This window comes from Polyergus mexicanus, unplaced genomic scaffold (assembly GCF_030449975.1).
Source record: "Polyergus mexicanus isolate NDT 795.1 unplaced genomic scaffold, iyPolMexi1.0 SCAF_19, whole genome shotgun sequence".
NCBI lineage: Eukaryota > Metazoa > Arthropoda > Insecta > Hymenoptera > Formicidae > Polyergus > Polyergus mexicanus.
Window position 1 is genome coordinate 4,006,092 of NW_027223339.1, and position 19,776 is coordinate 4,025,867.

Below are 19,776 nucleotides of genomic sequence, written 5' to 3' on the forward strand. Positions count from 1 at the left end.
CAATATGCCGTATTTCACATTCTATGCGTGACCTCATCGTTATTAAGTCCTTCCCGTTGTAACGCATACCCGCAAAATTATCTCCCGTTTCAACTTCTATATAACATTTTTATCACTTAACGTATTTATATATACAATATATAAAAATTGTGTATGTATATGTATATATATATATATATATATATATATATATATATATATATATATATATATATATAATACTGATAATATATAATTTATTATATATATAAGTCCGTGATATTAATATATGCAATATTTTTCTTTTTTATTCTATTAAAAATTATTTCTTGGAATTTAAATATTTGAGGCATACTGTTTGCCTGTCATCCTCACTCACTTTCAATATTATCGTTTTCTTTGATAAGATAATCGTCATAGTTAGGTAAGATATTCCAACGAGATCTATTGCAATCGTTTGTGCTAATCTTTCGTGGGATGGCCTTCATATTAATTATATTATAAAGATCTGTCCGTGACAGAATTACTAGTAAAGAAATTTTTTGTGAATGCGTAGAGTCAAGAGAGTAATGTACATTACATATTTGAACGAAATATAGGCCTACGTTTACACGGGAGCATCCCGTTTGACAAGGGCTATTACGATTCACGGATTGAAAATGACGAAAGTAACTTACCCAATTATGGTTGATCTCATTTAGTAAAAATACTTTTATTCGCGTGAGTGAGTTCAACACGAAGTTTACGAAAAAGGTGAAATCAAGCAACAGTTACGAAAAATGGATAACGTAAAACGTGGTTATTTCTGTTGCCTGTGTTATTCCTTGTTCCTTTGCATTGTGCGATAGGCTTAAGACTCTCTAATACAGATACGAGTCTGTAATATAGAGTCGAATCAGAGACCTATTACAAGTTGATTTTTATATTTCCATAGATTATCATAGATTATCTTTCATGTAATTTATTACTTTTTTCTGTTTATCCGTTACGTTCATGTTTAATTGATTTAATTTTTTTTTCTTTGGTGATAGTCCGACGGAAGGTTAAATATTTGCCGCTTGGTGCCAATGGTCGCGTTCAGTAGAGAAAACCGCTTAGTAGCAATCGGATGTGATTGGTTCTTACTTTTAGAACCAATAAATCAACGTCGAGTGTTGACAAGACGATAACTGAGCGCTTTCTGTGCTGAACGCGGCCAATATCAAAGGAATGCGTGAAAATGTGAGATTACTAGACCGGAAGTGTCTAGTGATCTTGCAGTTTCAATTGACACATTTGTAATTGGGCGAACAAACGCGAGATGAGAATGTGAAAAGTGAGTAAACTCATTCAAGAACCGTAATAGGCCTCCACGATCTATTACGGTACTTGAAACGAGGTGAAAATTACAAAAGTAAACAGATTTACTAGATTTCGACAAATGAAATTATAGATACTTTAGTCACAGATGAATAGACAGATAGCCAATGGCCCGGGTTAAGGCGAGACTGGTCTTTCTCACTGGTTTCAGCGCCATACCGTCATAACGGCCAATGCAGTAACTACGTTCTCAAGCAAATTGGCAATTACGAAGCGACGCGTTACGCGGCATGCAGACTTCTCGTTGCGTATAACAGCGTGACATAATATGCTTCTTCGAGCTACATTTATATTAATTTAAATAAATAAATATACACACACACACATACGCGCGCGCATATGTATAATAATAAAACTACAATATTAATATATATTAGTTAACAGCGATAAAAATAAGCTGAAATCAGGAATTAATATTTTTTTTACATTTAAGTATCACGCGCACATCTTGATTCAAAATAAGAGTCTCGAGACCGAAACTCGACTCTAGACTCGCGCACGTTGAAATATCCGCTATCGCGACACGCGACGCGAGTTAATGTGCGGGAACATTGTAAATAAGCCAAGTCACAAATAAAGCTGATATTTATCTATTTATTTAACGTGGAAAGTGTCTGAATTATTTAACTAAAATACGTGTAGTTCCCGGGCGGAGCCCGAATTCCTAAATTCCTTCCGACAAACGATCCCAACTACCGTGCCTCTCCCGGAGGCACAACATAACATTTAAATACGATTTTTATGAAAAAAATATTTTAATACAAAACAGAATATTGCACAAAATAAAAAATACTAGAAACAAGAATAAACATTAAATATTACTTATAAAATATTTACTATAAAAAAAAATTAAATAATGAAAAATGTATCACTTAATAAATATTTAAAAAAATTGGTCTACAAAAAAATCAATAAATAAATTAATTTATAACATCGGAACAATAACATAATAAATGAAAGACAAAATCAGCTGAGCAATGAAAATCAATATCACATGTAGTAAAAAAATCAATAATGGATAACAGATTTACCGCGCAAAATAACAGAATAATGAGACAAATCAATTGGGGTATCAAAAATACATAGTTGGCTTTAAAAAAAATATAATTTGCAACATGCAGGTGCATACTTCTTTTTAAAGGCAACCATGTGTTTTCTTTACATCTTCACATACATACATATATATATATATATATATATATATATATATATATATACATACTGGGTGGCCCATTTTAATCCATCCAGTCGAATATCTCAAAAACCAAGCCCGGAAGAGAAAAATGTTTCAGACAAAAGTTGTTTGGTTTCGAGGGGGTCATAAGATGGTGACAATGAGTTGACCTTGGAAAATCATTTAAAGATCATGTAAAGGTCAACTTTAAAATCTTAAATGGAAACCCACATTTTTTATTTAGTATTCTTGTAGCTGACATCGAGAGCTTTCCAAAACGCTATAATAAAGTATTTTTTCATTAAGTACTTTTTGAGTTATTTTATATTTTAATCTGACATATTTTGATATAAAAATTAAAATATTTTGTAAAATATTCAGTTTTCGATAATTTTACCGTAATACTTCTATGTACAGAATAATAACACAAATTAATTAGTGCCAAAAAAAACAAATAATTGTTTAAAAAAATACATTGTAAATAATTTTCTTAAAAACAATTTTTTTTTTATAATAATTGATTTGCCGAAATCACTTAGATGATCGAAATTTCACTCCAATGGAAGTAATTTCTGACACCGTTTTTCCGGACATTATGGAGATCACGAATAAAAAGTGTTATCCTTATGGAAAAGAACTTTTCAGCAATTTTGGAGATAACTTTGCAGATGACGATGAATGGCTTAACAATGGAAATCCACTTCCATTATTTCCATTTCTGGAGAATAATTCTCAAAAAAAAGTAGAAATGAAAGCGATCATGCTGAAAAAGAAAAAAAGTAAACAACCTCCAAAAAAGAAGTCTGCCTCCAAACAAATATATATTGAAAAATTGTCCGAAATCGAAAAATTAAAGAGAGAAAATTCGAGATTAAAAAAGCTTCTTATACAAAGAAAAAGAAAACAAAAGAATGTCACAGCAATTTTGCAACGTCGCAATATTGAAGCTCAGAGGAAGAAAAACGTTTGCAAGCACAGTGTAAATGAATTTTTGCATGGAAAAAAATATTTAAGACCACTAGCGAAAACAATGATAAGGCTTCAATTACACAAAGGAAAAGCAGAATATACAAAAGAAGAAAAACAGCTTGCGAAATTTATGTTTTATTATTCCGCAAGTGGATATTCACGAATGAGAAAAGCAGGATTAAATCTTCCATCAGAATCTTCTGTGAGAAATTGGATTTCAGAAACAGAAATTCGACCGGGATTCTGCGAAGAAATATTTTCGAAAATTCAAGAAAATTTATCCAAACTACCATCTTCGCAAACACTTTGTTGCTTAAAATTTGATAAAATGTCAATAAAAAAATTTGAAGAATACAGTAACAAATACGACATTATTGAAGGATTAGTAGATTTTGGACCTCTAGGACGAAGTGATCAACCAGCGGAACATGTTTTATTATTTTGCCTTGATAGTATTAATGCAGAAAATCCTTGGCGGCAAATAGTAGCATACTTTTTGACCGGAAAAAATTCAACGCATAAAGAAATTGTTCAACTCACCGAGATATGTTTGCGAAAACTGAAAGATATAGGAGCAAATGTTGAATTGATTACATGTGACCAAGGTGGAGCAAACAGAAAAGCTTTCAGTAATTGGAAAATTTCATCACATCAACCGTTTTTTTATTGAATAATGAAACTTATTTTACTTCCTTTGATTGGCCCCATCTTATCAAGCGGTTGATTAGTCAATTGAGATCGCATAAATATATTTACGTCAACGGAGAAATAATAATATCGTTTTATGATTTATTTGGAACGTGGCAATTTGACAGAAATTTAAGCACTTCAAATTTATTAAATCACATTACCTACGCGCACTTTTATCCAAATAATTTTGAAGCCATGAATGTCAAAAGAGCTTTTCAAATGTTAAGTGTAAGATTTGCTGCATCAATATCAACAGCAGGCCAAAGTAATGTGTTGAAAAGTATTTCATGGGAAGCATCTGCGGATTTTGTATACAAAATGAATAAAATAATAGATGCTATGAACGTGTACTATTTAAATGATTGGAAAGGAGAAAAGGGACCGTTATCAAATGCTAATGCAATGGCTGAAGAATTATTAACATCTTTTATAGAATGGTGTTCAAAGTGGAGTATTTCTTCTAACAAGATGTCGAGACCTCCGTGTTTTGATGGAATGATTATGACTGTGCGAGCAATTTTATCTATGTATCGTTCCATCCAACAACATTATCCAGACTTCAAGCTCGCTACAGCACTATGTAAGGGATTCCGTAGAGCATACATTCGGAAAAGTTAGAGGACGCGGAGGATTCAACCGTAATCCCACCGCGAGATTGGTACGGTTAACATTGCGCCATATATTATCAAGTGGATGTATTTACGGAAGTGGCAAAGGCAACGTAACTTGTCCAGAAACGCTTTCGTTAATGGAGAGTACATCGGAAGTTCGTGAAATGGAAGCTATAAATACTGTTCAATTGCAAGAAGAATTAACTTTTCCAATTGAAATGGATAATGACGATAATGATGATCTTATTGCGACAGCTTTTGAAGAAATAACGAAATATTCAGAAGAGAACTATTCCGACAACTTTATAATAAATATAATCGACAACAGTAATTCACCAGGGACATATGAAGGAAATGCAATTGCATATTTTGCAGGATATATTGCTCAAAATAATTACAAAAATACTAAGTGCGACAGCTGCCGTGAAACAAATATAAAAACACCGATGGAGGGATCAAATGATAATGAGATTTACATTCAATTACGTGAATATGAACACGAAGACGAAGATGGACCAGAAGTTGAATGGCTATCAAGGCCAACGGATGTATTTATAAATATTGTTGCTCTTCAACTTCAAGCATTCAACTTTTGTTATAAGAAATATTGGCATTTAAAAGATGTGAAAAGAAATCTTCTTGAGATTTGTATAAAACACGTTCAGCATCATGTAGCTGCAGATTGATTTGATCCAAACAACGAGTGCTATCTGCATAGAATCCAAATGTTGGACTTTATGATAAGAGTCAAGATATATGCAATTGCAAAAAAAATAACAATGGAAGGAGAGTAGGAATAAACATAGTTGGAGGATCAAAAGAAATAAGAACAAAGTGTCAAAAACTGAGGAACATAAAGCACATGTAAAAAGATAAAGATAAAAAACAGCAACGGATATCTCAAAAAATCTAAAGCTGGGATAAAAAAGCATTTTAAATACACAATACAGACTGCGCTTTGCTACAACTTTGCGCGCCTGGCAGAATGCCTGTTCAATGCCTTTTTCCCGTATGTATATATATATTTTATTACATTTATAAATACATAAATATATATTTATTTAATTATTACGTACAAATTTATTTAATTGCTTTTAAGAAAAAATATGTAATTTGCAACATGCAGGTGCATACTTTATTTATTTGATATATTTCAGGGTCACATTTTTTTACATGCAGATGATAAGGTATAATGGATTAAAAATATATTGTCATAATGCAACTCAGAGTACATTACACTCATTACACAAATATGAAGAACAAGTATAAATCTCTTTGAAAATGTATGCATAGAAATTAATATAAATTCTTCTATTTAAATCTTATTTGAGTCTGAATACAATAATTCTTCAAAAAACACGTGAGTATTTAAATCTTAAGTTCTTTCTTTTTATGCATTATAATTAGTAATATGCATATAATAATTACTCATTATTATAGATATCGATGTTTGGAGACTGGCTGATGACAATAGATATCATAATTTATTTCTGGTTTGCACGTAGATTAAATCGGAATTCATTATTTTATTATATTTGTGGCATAACACTAAGAAGGATTTTATCCCTTATAATTTTAATATATATATATATATATATATATATATATATATATATATATATATATAAAATTAAACCACAGGTAACTAATTTATAGTTGATTTTTAAAATTTTTTATATTTTTAATGTTTTTTATATATTTATTCAAATTATGTAATGTTAATTATCATATTTTACAATTTACATTCTACGTTCCAACAATTTTTATATACTTTTTATATAAAATGTATAAACGCAAATATTGTACTTTCAATTAATAATAAAATGTATTGCTACGTTTTTATTTGTTATTTATTTAAAAGAGACTTGTCTATAACACCGCAATATGTATATACCTATCATATACCTACCTATATAAAATAAAAATTTATTAATAGCAAAATAGAGATATATAAATTTTTTTAAGTTTATAAGATGTATGGTAAGAAAATAACATTTATCAGAACATAAAATCAATAAACACAAAGAAAAGTTTCAAAAAGTTTGGAGAAAATAAAAATACATAGACGACCTTCCCGGGAAAAAATAGATTAAATGTAAATAGATGTAATTATATCTAATTAAATCTCGTTAATCTAAAAAATGAAAAACTTAAGATCTACTTAGATGTAAGCATATCCCCAAGTAGCAAAGAAATGTTTAATAAATGTTTAAAGCTCATTTTTAAAGATATTTTAAAAATGTTTATTAATATTTTATCAATAAAATATTAAAAAATTAAATATTTAATAAACGTTGAATCAAGACTTATTTTACATAAACGTTAAAATAAAGTTTTTTTAAATAAAAATATATAAAAACAGATTTCACTCATAATTAGAAACGTTTTAAAAATATATATCTTAAAAAATAAGTTTCAAACATTTATTAAACATTTCTTTGCTATTTGGGTCCATTTAGATCCAGATAGATCTATCGATGCAGATCTATTTCAAAAATAGATCTGCACCAGTAGATCTAAATAGATCATCATACGTATACTTAAATCTTAGTTGATCTTTGAAGATCTACAGAGATTTAGATAGATCTACCAATGTAAATCTACATAAATTTATATCAATCCACTTACAATTAGATCTAAATTGTTACATAAGTAGATCTAAAGATATATATGCTTAAATCTAAAAGTAGATCTTAAGTTTTCCATTTTTTACATCTAACGAGATTTAATTATTAGATATAATATTATATCTATTTACATTTAATCTATTTTTTTCCGGGTTTACTAAATAATAGTACTTAAATTTAAAAAATAATGTTGTTAACATTTGACGCTATTTAGAGTATATAAATGTATAAAAAATATATACGAAAATAAAATATATTCCTAGCATTAATCCAATTATTTTAATAGTTTCTTTTTTTATCGGACGCAAAAAACAAATTTTTAAATGCAAGCGATATTGCATTGTATAATTTTATTAAAAATTATTGAAAGAAAAACTATAAGTATTAGTATTATCATATTTAAAATAGTTATGTTAAAAAGTCAAATATTACATATAGATAACCAAGAAGCAAAACTCTGACAAAAATAAATATTGGAGTGTAAATCAAATGTAAGGAAAAAGTGACAGAAGCGTAAACGAAGCTTCTAGAAGACAAAAATTAAAACAACGAAACGTAAAAAGAACGCTTCTTTTACGTTTTGTTGTTTCAATTTTTGTCTCCTAGAAGCTTTGTTTGCGTTTCTGTCACTCTCTCCTTACATTTGATTTAAGCTCCTTTGACTTAACGAAAACAGTTTATGACAGATAAATTAATTATTTCAACAGTAATATAAAAGTTAATTATTATATTTTATATATATATAAAATATAATAATTAACTTTTATATTACTGTTGAAATAATTAATTTATCTGTCATAAACTGTTCTAGTTTGCCGGCCGCTTGCCACCGCTGCAATATTGCGTCACTGATCTGTCTATTAATCTCATGTTTATTCTCATCATTTCATCTCTCACACTGTCACACTCGTCTCGCGGTCATTTAGTCCGGATTTGCACCTAGGGGCAAAGTCTATCGACAAAATTGGATATATTTAGTCTGGACTCAAACCAGGGGCATAGTCTGTCGACAAAATCGGATATATTTAGTCTGGACTCAAACCAGGGGCATAGTCTGTCGAGAAAATCGGATATATTTAGTCTGGACTCAAACCAGGGGCATAGTCTGTCGGTAAGGGGCATAGTGTGTCGATAATCTGAGCACGGAAATGGCAGTCTCGCCTTAACCTAGGCCATTGGCTATTTGTCTATTCATCTGTGCTTTAGTCAGTGCTCTCAAATGTGCCCGGATGGGCGCGCATGCGCAGCCTCTTGCGCTCTTACTAAAGTATTATATCGAGTAAAAGGAAGTACTGTATGACATCCTCTAAAAGCTGCTTTCAAAAATATATGGAAAAGTTTTATCCATTTTATTAAAAATAATATTGCACTAATATTATAATATTATAATATTCTACTCTAGCTTTCTTACCTATTTACTTACTTGTACAGGGTGGGACATTTATATTGAGACACCTAAATACCCAGTCAGCCAGGTCTGTTCTAACAGATATTGCCAAGTGCTTGCTACAAATTATTGTCAGCAAAAAGGCTACAAATTTGGTATAAGAGTTGTTATTACCGATTAAGGTGGCAGATTGCCGCCAAGAATAAAGCAAAGCTTGCTAACATACTAAAAATCATATACGATGAAACACGACGAACCATTCCGTTATAACAGACCACAGATTGACATATAACCATGATTTCAATTGGGAGAAAGTTGAAATATTAGATAAAGAACCACATTTAAACAAACGGTTGATTTCTGAAGTTTTACATATTAGGGAGAAAGAATAGAGCAAAGCAGAAGAATAGTCTAAATTTGCAGACTGATACTGAGTGCCTTCCTGAGGCGTATCTTACTGTTTTAAAAAAACTTTCGAGAATTTGATTTACTCCTAATGCCATTTATAGACTTAATTAATTTATCTTATATGTTGACATACTATTTGACTTATTTGACATAATTTAATTTTTTATACATTATTGTCTGTTCCCGATAATTTTGACAACAACTGTAAGCTATATTTAAGATTCTTAGTTATTATTGACGTTTTGATGACCTTTGTTTTTTGTTTATATTCATACTTATTTTTACATCATTTTATTTATGTTATGATTTCGTCATATATATTGTATATTATTTTTGCGACCGTACCTATCAACCGTTGAAAGGAATGTTACGTCATTTGTTTTTAACCATTTGACATACTGCGATCCCTCGACACCTATTGTTGTATTGCAATTGCTGTGGGCTGACTGTGCCAAGTTAACTATACTCTCCGCTAATCAATCGGTGCAATGAAGTCCGGTGGTTCTCTTACGTGTAAGTCGTTGTTGAATATTGTGTGCGTGCGCGTTCTCTCACATTAGATCGTTTTAAAGAAATCGCGCCGATTATTTACAGGCTTTATCAAGAATTTATTGTTCCGGCATGCTTGTACGCTGACTGGATTCAACTTACGACCTACTAATCGAGTAGCTGACCATCCCAGCGACATCAGTAATGCGATTGAATTTTCATGAAGATGTGAGAGATCCCCATTACGCGTTTTCAACAATTTGCTGATGAATGTTTGAATTTGCGAGGTGGTCTATCTTCGGTAATTTTAATTTAATGTATTGCGAATGTTTATGAATTTACGAAGTAATCTATTTTTCGGTTAATTTTTATTTTTATTTAATGTGTTGCGCTGAAGATGGCTAAAAGATTAGCCGAAATGTCCGCTTTGTGTTTATTTATGTAACGTGAGTTTCTTTAATATACTTTTTTGCGCCTTTATAACTGCGTCTGGCTCTTATTGCCAATATATCCCTTGAATAGATTTCTAATAAAATAAAATTTATTTTTTATAATTAATTGTATTATTTTCTTTATACCAATTGATGTCTCTCACTTTTGAGCTTAAAATATTAAGGTAATATTATTGCAAAATAAATAATTTTATGAGATATTTCATAGTTTATGTAAAATTATGTCGAAATAAAGTAATAAAATAAAGTATAAAATATCTCGTAAACTATTAAACTTTTGGCCATCACACCCCTATAACTTTTTATGCAGAATATTGCAAGGAATCGATTTATGTAAAGAAATTCGGGTGTTTCTATTTAAAAAAAACAAGATTGACATTGAAATCTCCGAAGCACCTCCACCCTAGGTCAAAATACTCAAGTAGCAGAGTGACGCCAAAAAACAACATAATGATGTTTATTTTTGGTCTATAACGTCGGCGACTAATAATTAACGTTTAAAAGACGTCATTACTTAGGCTAGCCAAAGACGTTATTTTGAAGACGTCCTATGATCATCTTAATAAAATCCTTTTGTAACTGGTATTGGAATTATAGTTCGTTCGCTTACCGCTATGCGGCGCTATTCACTATCTATACGTGTATTCAAATTTTTGTCATGAGCGTATATAAAGCCTGCAAAATACGGCTAACAATATTGTAATTATTTTTATTAGTTTAATTTCTGATACGATTCCCGTACCGGGAAATTCATATATTGAACTGATTTTTGAAAAATCGGATAGATAACATCCGATTTTAATTTATTCGGACAATTTATGTTTGAATAAGTGAAAATCATTCATTAAAACAGAAATTAACTTCCATATAAATAAAATCTTTAATTTTATATTATTTTAAATTATTTAAATTTACCTGTAATGTATTTAACACATTAATATGTCTTATTATGGTATATATTATTACTATAATTGGTCTTAGTTTTGTCGTCAAACAAACGTCAGAAAATGACGTCCTGTAGATGTGATGCATCGACGTCATTTTCGGGTCACATGAGATCTAATTTAGGACGTCTAATTGGTAATTTTGTGACCCAAATTTACTGTTATTGTGACGTCAGTTTGCTACTTGAGTAATAGCACTATTTTATGACCCCCTTAGAACCGAACAACTTTTGTCTGTAACATTTCTTTCTACCTTGCTTTATTTTTTAGATATTTAGGTGTCTCAATATAAATGCCCCATCCTGTATATCAACTTCGTTCTCCGTTCTGTCCTAGGGGTTGATTATATATCTTAAAATAATATGAAAATTACAAAAGTAAATAAATTCATTAGAGTATCTACGATTTGTCGAAATCTAGTAAATCTATTCATTTTTGTAATTTTCATTTTATTTCAAAGATACACAATCGATTCCCTGTGTCCTGGGCAGTCTCTGTATACACTAGAGCCCGCCAAAAGTGCGCCAATGCGCACGCCATCGCGCGCTACTATTTTTACTATTGTTAGGTCGCGCATGCGCGCCCATCCGGGCACATCTGAGAGCACTGACTCTAGTGAATTTCTTTACTTTTGTAATTTTCACTTCGTTTCAAAAACCGTAATGGGCTTCCAGATTAGAATATCGATTTTATAATCCAAATGAGAATGAAAATTACAAAAATAAACAAATTTATTAAAAAATGTATAATTTCAGTGGTTTAAACCTAGTAAATTTGCTTATTTTCGTAATTTTCACCTTTACCTGAATTATAAAATCGGTATCCACATATCCCGATTAACTGCAGCCACTCATATCGATCGGTGCCTAAAATAATCAGCAACGATTGACCAATCAAAGAGTCGTATTTTGAATTGGCCAATTGGTAACGTATCCAATCCGATGATATACATAGCTAGATTAAGCATTCTCAGAGGGGGGTAAAGCCGGAAATTGGCAGTTAGACAGAGTGAAAACGTTGGACGGCCTCTGTGCTTTGCTTTTCTATCATACAAGAATCAAAGCCATCCTAAAACTATCAAGAGCTATAAGGTGGTACAAAAATAAAAATAAAATCACATAAATTATCATTCATTTTGATACTAATCGTTGATATTAATAGTATTTTATGCAGTATATATATAATTATAGTATAAATATTGTTATATTTATTTAGTTTAATATTTTATATAAATGCTATTGTATTATATATCTTGCTAATTAATATTGTGACTTTTTATATGTAGCATTTTCTTAAATTTGCTTATTAAAGAACTTTTGTAACAACTCAAAATCTTTTTAACCTTTGTATCTTCGAGACGTCATTTTCTGACATTTGTATTAATAATATATAAATATTATATATAATATTAATAATATATTAATATATTAATGTAATATATATAGAAAAATTTAAATAATTTATAAAATTAAAGATTTATATATGGAATTTAATTTTTATTTTATGTCTAAGTAGATAATAACGGACAATTTCTGTCCGAATAAGTGAAAATCGGATATTTATCCGATTTTCCAAAAATCAGTTTAATATCTGAATTTCCCTGTATGGGAATCGTATCAGAAATATTAAACTGATAGAAATAATTACAATGTCATTAATTGCATTTTACAGGCTTTATATACGCTCATGACAAGAACTTGAATACGGGTATAGATACGGGTATACCCAGTAAGCAAAATGTTAGCAGTCTGCCAGTAGTTTGCGAACAGATTCAAGCAGAATATTGCAACAGATTGACATTAACTGCGTCCACATTAAGCTTGTGTTCTTCCGGAAGAACCTGTCGACATAAGCCAACAGCAAATCGAGCAGGATTTACACAACGTAGTTAGATGTCAGATTGACGGCAGATACCGAACAGGATCTGCGCAATGCAGTTTGATGTCAGATTGGCGGTAGAAACCGAACAGGATCTGCGCAACGCAGTTTGATGTCAGATTGGCGACAGAAATCGAGTAGGATGTGTCGTCATAATTTAAATGGAATAGCGGCATTTAAATACTTCATTCATTTACATTTCTCGTTTGGCTTACTAAAAGATAATAAATGAGGTATGTAATGTAATAAATATTTGTTTTATTGGGACATACTTAAATATACATACAAAACATACAAAATATACACATACAATCTATAACGCGCATGAACCGAGATAGCAATTTGATAGCAAATTGTTGCTAAATTGGCATCAAATACGGTCAAAACTTGGTAACAAATCCGGTACCATCTGCAATAAGCTCATGTTTTGCCAGCAAAACCTGTGAACATGCTGTAATCTGACAGCAAATTGATGGCAAAAACCGAATAAAGCTTGCTGACATAACTTGATGTCAAATTGGCGGCAAAAATCGAGTAAGATCTGCACAGGACAATCTGATGCCAGATTGGGAGCGAAAACTGAACAAAATCTGCAGCTTTTAGCCATTTATATAAAATAATACATTTATAAATGGATTTAAAATCTCAATCCTAAATAGCAAAATGACGATAAATTTTGGTCACGAAATGATCAATTAGACATCCTAAGTTAGCTCTCATGAGACCCGAAAATGATGTCATATAATATATTACATCCATGGAAAATCATTTTCTGATGTTTTTTTAACGGTAAAAATAAGACCAATTAATGTATTAATATATAATAATAATATATATTAATATGTTAAAACATATAGGTAAATTTAAATTAATTTATTATATTAAAAATTTTTTCAAACAGAAATTGTCCGAATAAATGGAACAATTATTTGTCTGATTCTCCAAAAATCAGTTTAATATCCGAATTCCCTGTATAGGAATCGTGTTGAAAATCGAACTGATAAAAGTAGATATATTACAATATTATTAGCGGCATTTTGCAGACTTTATATACACTCATGACAAAAACTTAAATATGGGTATAGATAGTGAATAACGCGCGGCAAGCAACTGAATTATAGTATTTTAAATAATAGTTAATTTGCAGATTTTGTTCAGTTTTTGCTGCCAATCTGCTACCATTCTGTACGCCAGATCTTGCTCAGTTTCTGCCGACAATCTAATGTCAATCATGTCAGCAAGCTTTGCCTGCAAGTTTTTGACTTCAATTTGCTACCGAATTATGTCCGCAGATTTTGTTACATTTCTGCTGGCATTGTGGTGACATCATTGAATAAAACAAATCTTGTATCAAATTTGCATCCGTCTTGTCAACAAAATTTGTAGCAAGTTTTCATAAAATTTGTTTTTGGCAGACTTGACTATCTGAGAAACTAATTCATATGTACAGACGCGAATTTATTACTTTAAAAATAAAAAAACATTAATAAATATTTCATAAATTTACATAATACTTAATAATATTTATAATACTATAATAATATTTAATATTACTAATAATATTATAATATATAATATAATACTATAATAATACTTATAATAATACTTATATCTTCTTCCTTGTCGTATCTTCATGTCTGAAGAGTCGTGACATTATGGTCATGTACAGTGGCGAACCACCGTCGTCCAACGTTGGCAGTCTTCCGCCTTTCGAAGATTCTTTTGTAATGGTTGGCCTGTGATATCTTTTATTTGATCTATCCAGCGCGATAGAGAACGGCCTCTTGGTCTCCTCCCCTCAACCTTCTCCTGCACTATCAGTTTTTCTAAATTGTCCCGGTTTCTTCGTGTGATGTGGCAAAAGTATTGGAGAACTCGTCTGTGCCATATAGTGAACAGTCGGTCGGTGATGTTAAGTTCATTAAGGATTGACAGGTTCGTTCTTCTTGCCGTCCAAGGGATGCCTAGCATCCGTCTCCAGCACCACATCTCAAACGCATTTATGCGGTGTTTGTTCGCCGCCTTGATGGTTCATGCTTCCGCTCCGTATGAAAATATAGAGAACACCAGGGATCGCACCAGGACTATCTTTGTGTTTTTTGTTATTTGTTTGTCTACCCATATTCTCCTGAGGTTTGCCATGGCTGTTCGCGACATTGTTATACGCCTTATCTCCGCTTCGCTTCCTCCTATGCTGGTAATTAAAGATCCCAAGTAGATAAACTCACTGACCGTTTCCATGTCTAGGAGTAAATTGTTCCGTTGTATCGTGTTGCCCCTGTCAATCAACATGAGTTTGGTCTTCTCCAGGTTGATATGTAGACCTATTTTATTGTTTTCTTTGGTAACTAATTCCAGCATTTTGACAATTTTCTCTTCGTTTTTCGCTATTAAGGTAACGTCATCAGCGTATCGGAGATTATTTAGGTTTTTGCCGTTGATTATTATTCCTCCGTCGTCTCCTTCCAGGGCGCGTCTCATTATATATTCACTGTAGACGTTAAATATCCTAGGTGACATTATGCAGCCCTGTCGCAACCCTTTATGTGTTTTAAAGGGGTCCAATTTTTTGCTCTCCAGTTTAATGACAGCCGCACTATCCTCGTATAAATTGCTTATCAGGGTCACTATATGATCCGGGACTCCCATTTCCCTTAGCACTTTCCATAGGTCTTTCCAGGAACAGCACAGGAACATAGGCGTATTAAATTCGCATGATTTTTCTATCAGTTGACGGATATTAAATATTTGATCTCTGGTTCCTCTGCCTTTAACGAATTCGGCTTGTTCAGGAGGGATTTGGCGAGACAGATACTGTTGCAATTTTCGGTCGATTATTTTAAGTAGTATCTTGCTAGCATGGGAGATATTGTGCGATAATTTTGGCATTTTCGTGTGGACCCCTTCTTATGGATGGGGATGACGGCAGATTTGGCCCAGTCCTTAGGCCACTGGTCCGTCTGCCAGACTTTATTACAAATTTCATGAATTATCCTGATGCCCTCGTTTCCCAGCAATTTTATCTTCTCGACGGAGACTTCATCCAAGCCGGGCGCTTTGTTTGGTTTAAGATTATGGCCTCTTCCACTTCACTCTTCAGTATTGGTGGTTCCCGCTCGTTTGTCGCCTTTATCGCCTGTTCCTCGTTTTCTGCTACCGTTTCTTCTTTGTACAGTTCTTCGCAATATTGCCTCCAGCGCTCTAGTATGTCTTTGTTTTCCCATAGAATCTTGTCGTTTTTGTCCTCGATGGCTGATGTCCTCGGGTTGGATTTTTGGTATTAGTCGAACTTTCCTGTATAGATCGCGGGTGTCGTTGGAGTTTTGGTGTTCTTCGATTTCTCTGCAGATTTTCTTTATATAGTTATTTTTGTCTCGTCTGCATTCTCTTTGTATCCTTCTGCATAAAGTTTTATACGTATCTCTTACTGCTATTGTTTACTGTGTTGTTAGTCCTTTCTTTTTTAATTTTTTCCGATCCTCGATAGTGACGAGGGTGCGTTGCGTTATCCAGATTTTGTTGGATCTGTTAGAGTGGTTTGGTTTGCATTGGATTGTTTCCGAGGCTGTTTTAATAATCTTTTTGAGTTTTACCCATTCTTGGTCCGGGTCTTATGTGTTTATGATATCCGCTGTGTTACTGGCCAACTTTTGCTGGATTTCTTGTTGGAATAGTTCCTTATTAGAATCATTGATTGCAATTACTTTATGTGGTTGGCGGATGTTTTTCAGGCGAAGTCTGAACTTCATGGGGTCCAGTAGCTGGTGGTCAGTTCCGCACTTAGCACCGGGATAAGTTTTGCAGTGTAGGATGGAGGATTTCCATCGTGATCCAACCATGATGTAATCAATTTGGTTCCTATATCTGTTACCGGGAGATCTCCATGTGTATAGTAGTAGTGGTACTAAGAGAGTTCTAATTCAGGTCTTTGTGGTGAGGGGGGGGGGGCGAGGGGAAACCGCCGCAGGGGGGTATGACGTCACGCGGGGGGGGGGGACCGCGGCACGAGTCGTCGAGATCGCCTGGGAGATGGCGCTCGGCTCGATCGGGGGTCGCGGTTCCTTCCCGGCGCGACTCGACCTTTCGGGGGCCGCGGTTCCTCCCCGGCGCGACTCGTTCTTTAGGGACTCGCGCCGCTTCTAGCGCGCGATCCGCTATCGCGATTCTTTAGGGACGCGCGCCGCTTCTAGCGCGCGATCAGCGAGCGGACGCCGGATATCCGGCGTCGAGAGAGACGGGGACCGTCGGAGGGCGGTCGAACGGAGAGAGGAGCGTTCTCGTCGCTCTTTTCGCGACGCGCGTTAGCGGCGATACGAGCGCGCTTATCGCATTTCGGGGCTGAGTTTTTTCGTTTTCGGGTACAGATTTTCTTAAAGAGAAATCCTTACATATATAGATATATTTATACAGGACAGATTTTCTTAAAGAGAAGCGTCACGAGAGAGATAGCGTTTATGGAGTGAGCGAGACGGCGCGTGCGGTATACGAGCAAGGGAGATAGCGCGTGCGGTGTGCGTGCGAGCGGGATAGATAGTGCGGGCGATGTCCGGCTGCTAGAATATTCGCGTCAACGTGATTCAAGGTTTAGATACGTTTATCGATGTATTACAAATATCGGCGAGCGCCGAGTACTGCGGATACTTTGTAATTTTTGTGTGAGCTAATTGTTCGGTACAGCGGAAGATTTCGCGATAATCCGCAAAATGGAAATTATGGAAAATATCGCGCGGACTGAACGCGACCTGTTGGAGCTGTCGCACCGAATCGCTACTTTGGGCGAGTATTTCGCGTGGGCGCAGCGATGCGAGGAATTTATCGAACAGCTTGGGGAACGCAGCCGCGTCATGCGTCCGCGATTCTCGATCGGAGTTCGACGATCTCTGGTGGCCAGAATCGCGCGACTCGAGGGTGCGAAGACTCGATTAGAGAGACGGTTTATACATAGAGGTGGTGATTATAGTGGTGACAACAACGCGGAAAGACTCATTTGGCGAGAGATCGATACCGCGTTCGAAAACCGTATACTGACCGGTGCGGTGATTAATGCGGACTATATCGAACCACGACAATTTCTCGAGAACGCCAAAGACATTGTGCTCGAACGCGTGCAAAAAGTTATGGAAAGATGTAATAACGTGAAAGTGAACACTATGTTCAATGGTGAATTTGTGTCGGGTGATAAACGCGCCAATAAGAGTATCAATACCAGAAACTATGAACTCTTTCGCAGGTCCGATCTACACGAGTGGTACGAGTGACACGTCGTCGAGCCCACCCTTGCCTCGCTCGAAGAATTTCAAGAACCTGCGATAGCGGGTGGGCATTGTCGCGAATCCTCGATTTATATATAATTGTAAATATAAATAAATATAATCCAATGCGCGCGGGATGCTATATTAAATTACCGCGAGAAATAACGATGAAGAGAGCGGTGATAAACGTGCAATCTAATGACAATGCGTGTTTCGCATGGGCGGTGGTCGCCGATCTGTATCCAGCCGAAAAAAACGCGGGTCGGGAATCTTCGTACCCGCATTACACGACAGTGCTGAATCTCCAGGACATTGAGTTTCCAGTGACCGTTAATCAAATAAAAAAATTTGAACTTTATAACGTCATTTCGATAAATGTATACTGCATCGAGAAAGAGAATAATATTGTCCTGATACGTCTTTCGGCGCGAAAGAAGGACAGACACGTCAACTTGCTGTACGTGCAAGATTCGCAAGACCTCGGACATTTTGCGTGGATCAAGAATTTATCCCGCCTCGTGAGCTCGCAACTGAGCAAACATAATGGTCAAAAATATATCTGCGATCGGTACGTATATATTTAATAAATTTAATTGCAGAAATCTTTGAACAAAAATTATTTCTTTTACAGATGTTTGCACTACTTTGGCTCGAACGACAAGTTACAGTCACATACGGTGGACTGTCGAGAGATGAACGAGTGCGCTATCCGATTACCGAGCGATAAGGACAAGTGACTCACGTTCAATAACTATAATTGGAAAGAGCGGCTTCCTTTCGTCGTGTACGCCGACTTGGAATGTGTTTTAGAGAAGACGGAGGAAGAGAGAAACTACCAACATCATAAAGTATTTAGCATAGCATATTATGTACATTGTTCGTACGATGATTCGTTATCCGCGTATCATTCTCGCCGCAGCACCGATTGCGTTTCGTGGTTCGTGGAAGAATTAAAAAATTTAACGCAACGCGTAAAGGCTATTTTAACCACGAATGTCCCCATGGTAAATTTAACGCGAGATGAGCGGGAAAAGTTTTACAACGTGATACACTGTCACATTTGCGAGAAACTATTCGCGCAAGACGATACACGCGTACGCGATCATTGCCATTTAACCGGGCGGTACCGAGATCCCGCGCATTCAAATTGTGATTTAAATTATAAAGAATCTTTTTGCATTTCCATAGTATTTCACAATTTATCCGGTTACGATTCACATTTTATTATCGAGGAAATAGCAACAGCGTTCGAAAGCTCGATCGATGTACTACCGATAACGAAAGAAACGTATATTTCATTCACGAAACACGTTAAAGATACTATCGAAGGATCAGATTCGCGAAGCGATATAAAGTTACGGTTCATCGATTCGTATAAATTTCTCAGTACTAGTCTCGAAAAATTGGTATCGTTTCTAAATAATGATAAACTTCAAATTTTAAAATCGAAATTTCAAAATTTATCGATTGCAGAGTTCAATTTATTGACACGAAAAGGTGTCTTTCCATACGAATACATTAGCTGTGTCGACAGGTTGTACGAAACGTGTTTACCGC

General features: G+C 34.1%; 1 protein-coding gene across 1 annotated transcript in view; it reads right to left on the reverse strand.

Moving 5' to 3' along the window:
• LOC138941585 (THAP domain-containing protein 2-like) overlaps positions 1–19,776 on the reverse strand; it is a 140,212-nt gene that overhangs the window by 69,251 nt on the left and 51,185 nt on the right. The window lies entirely within an intron of this gene.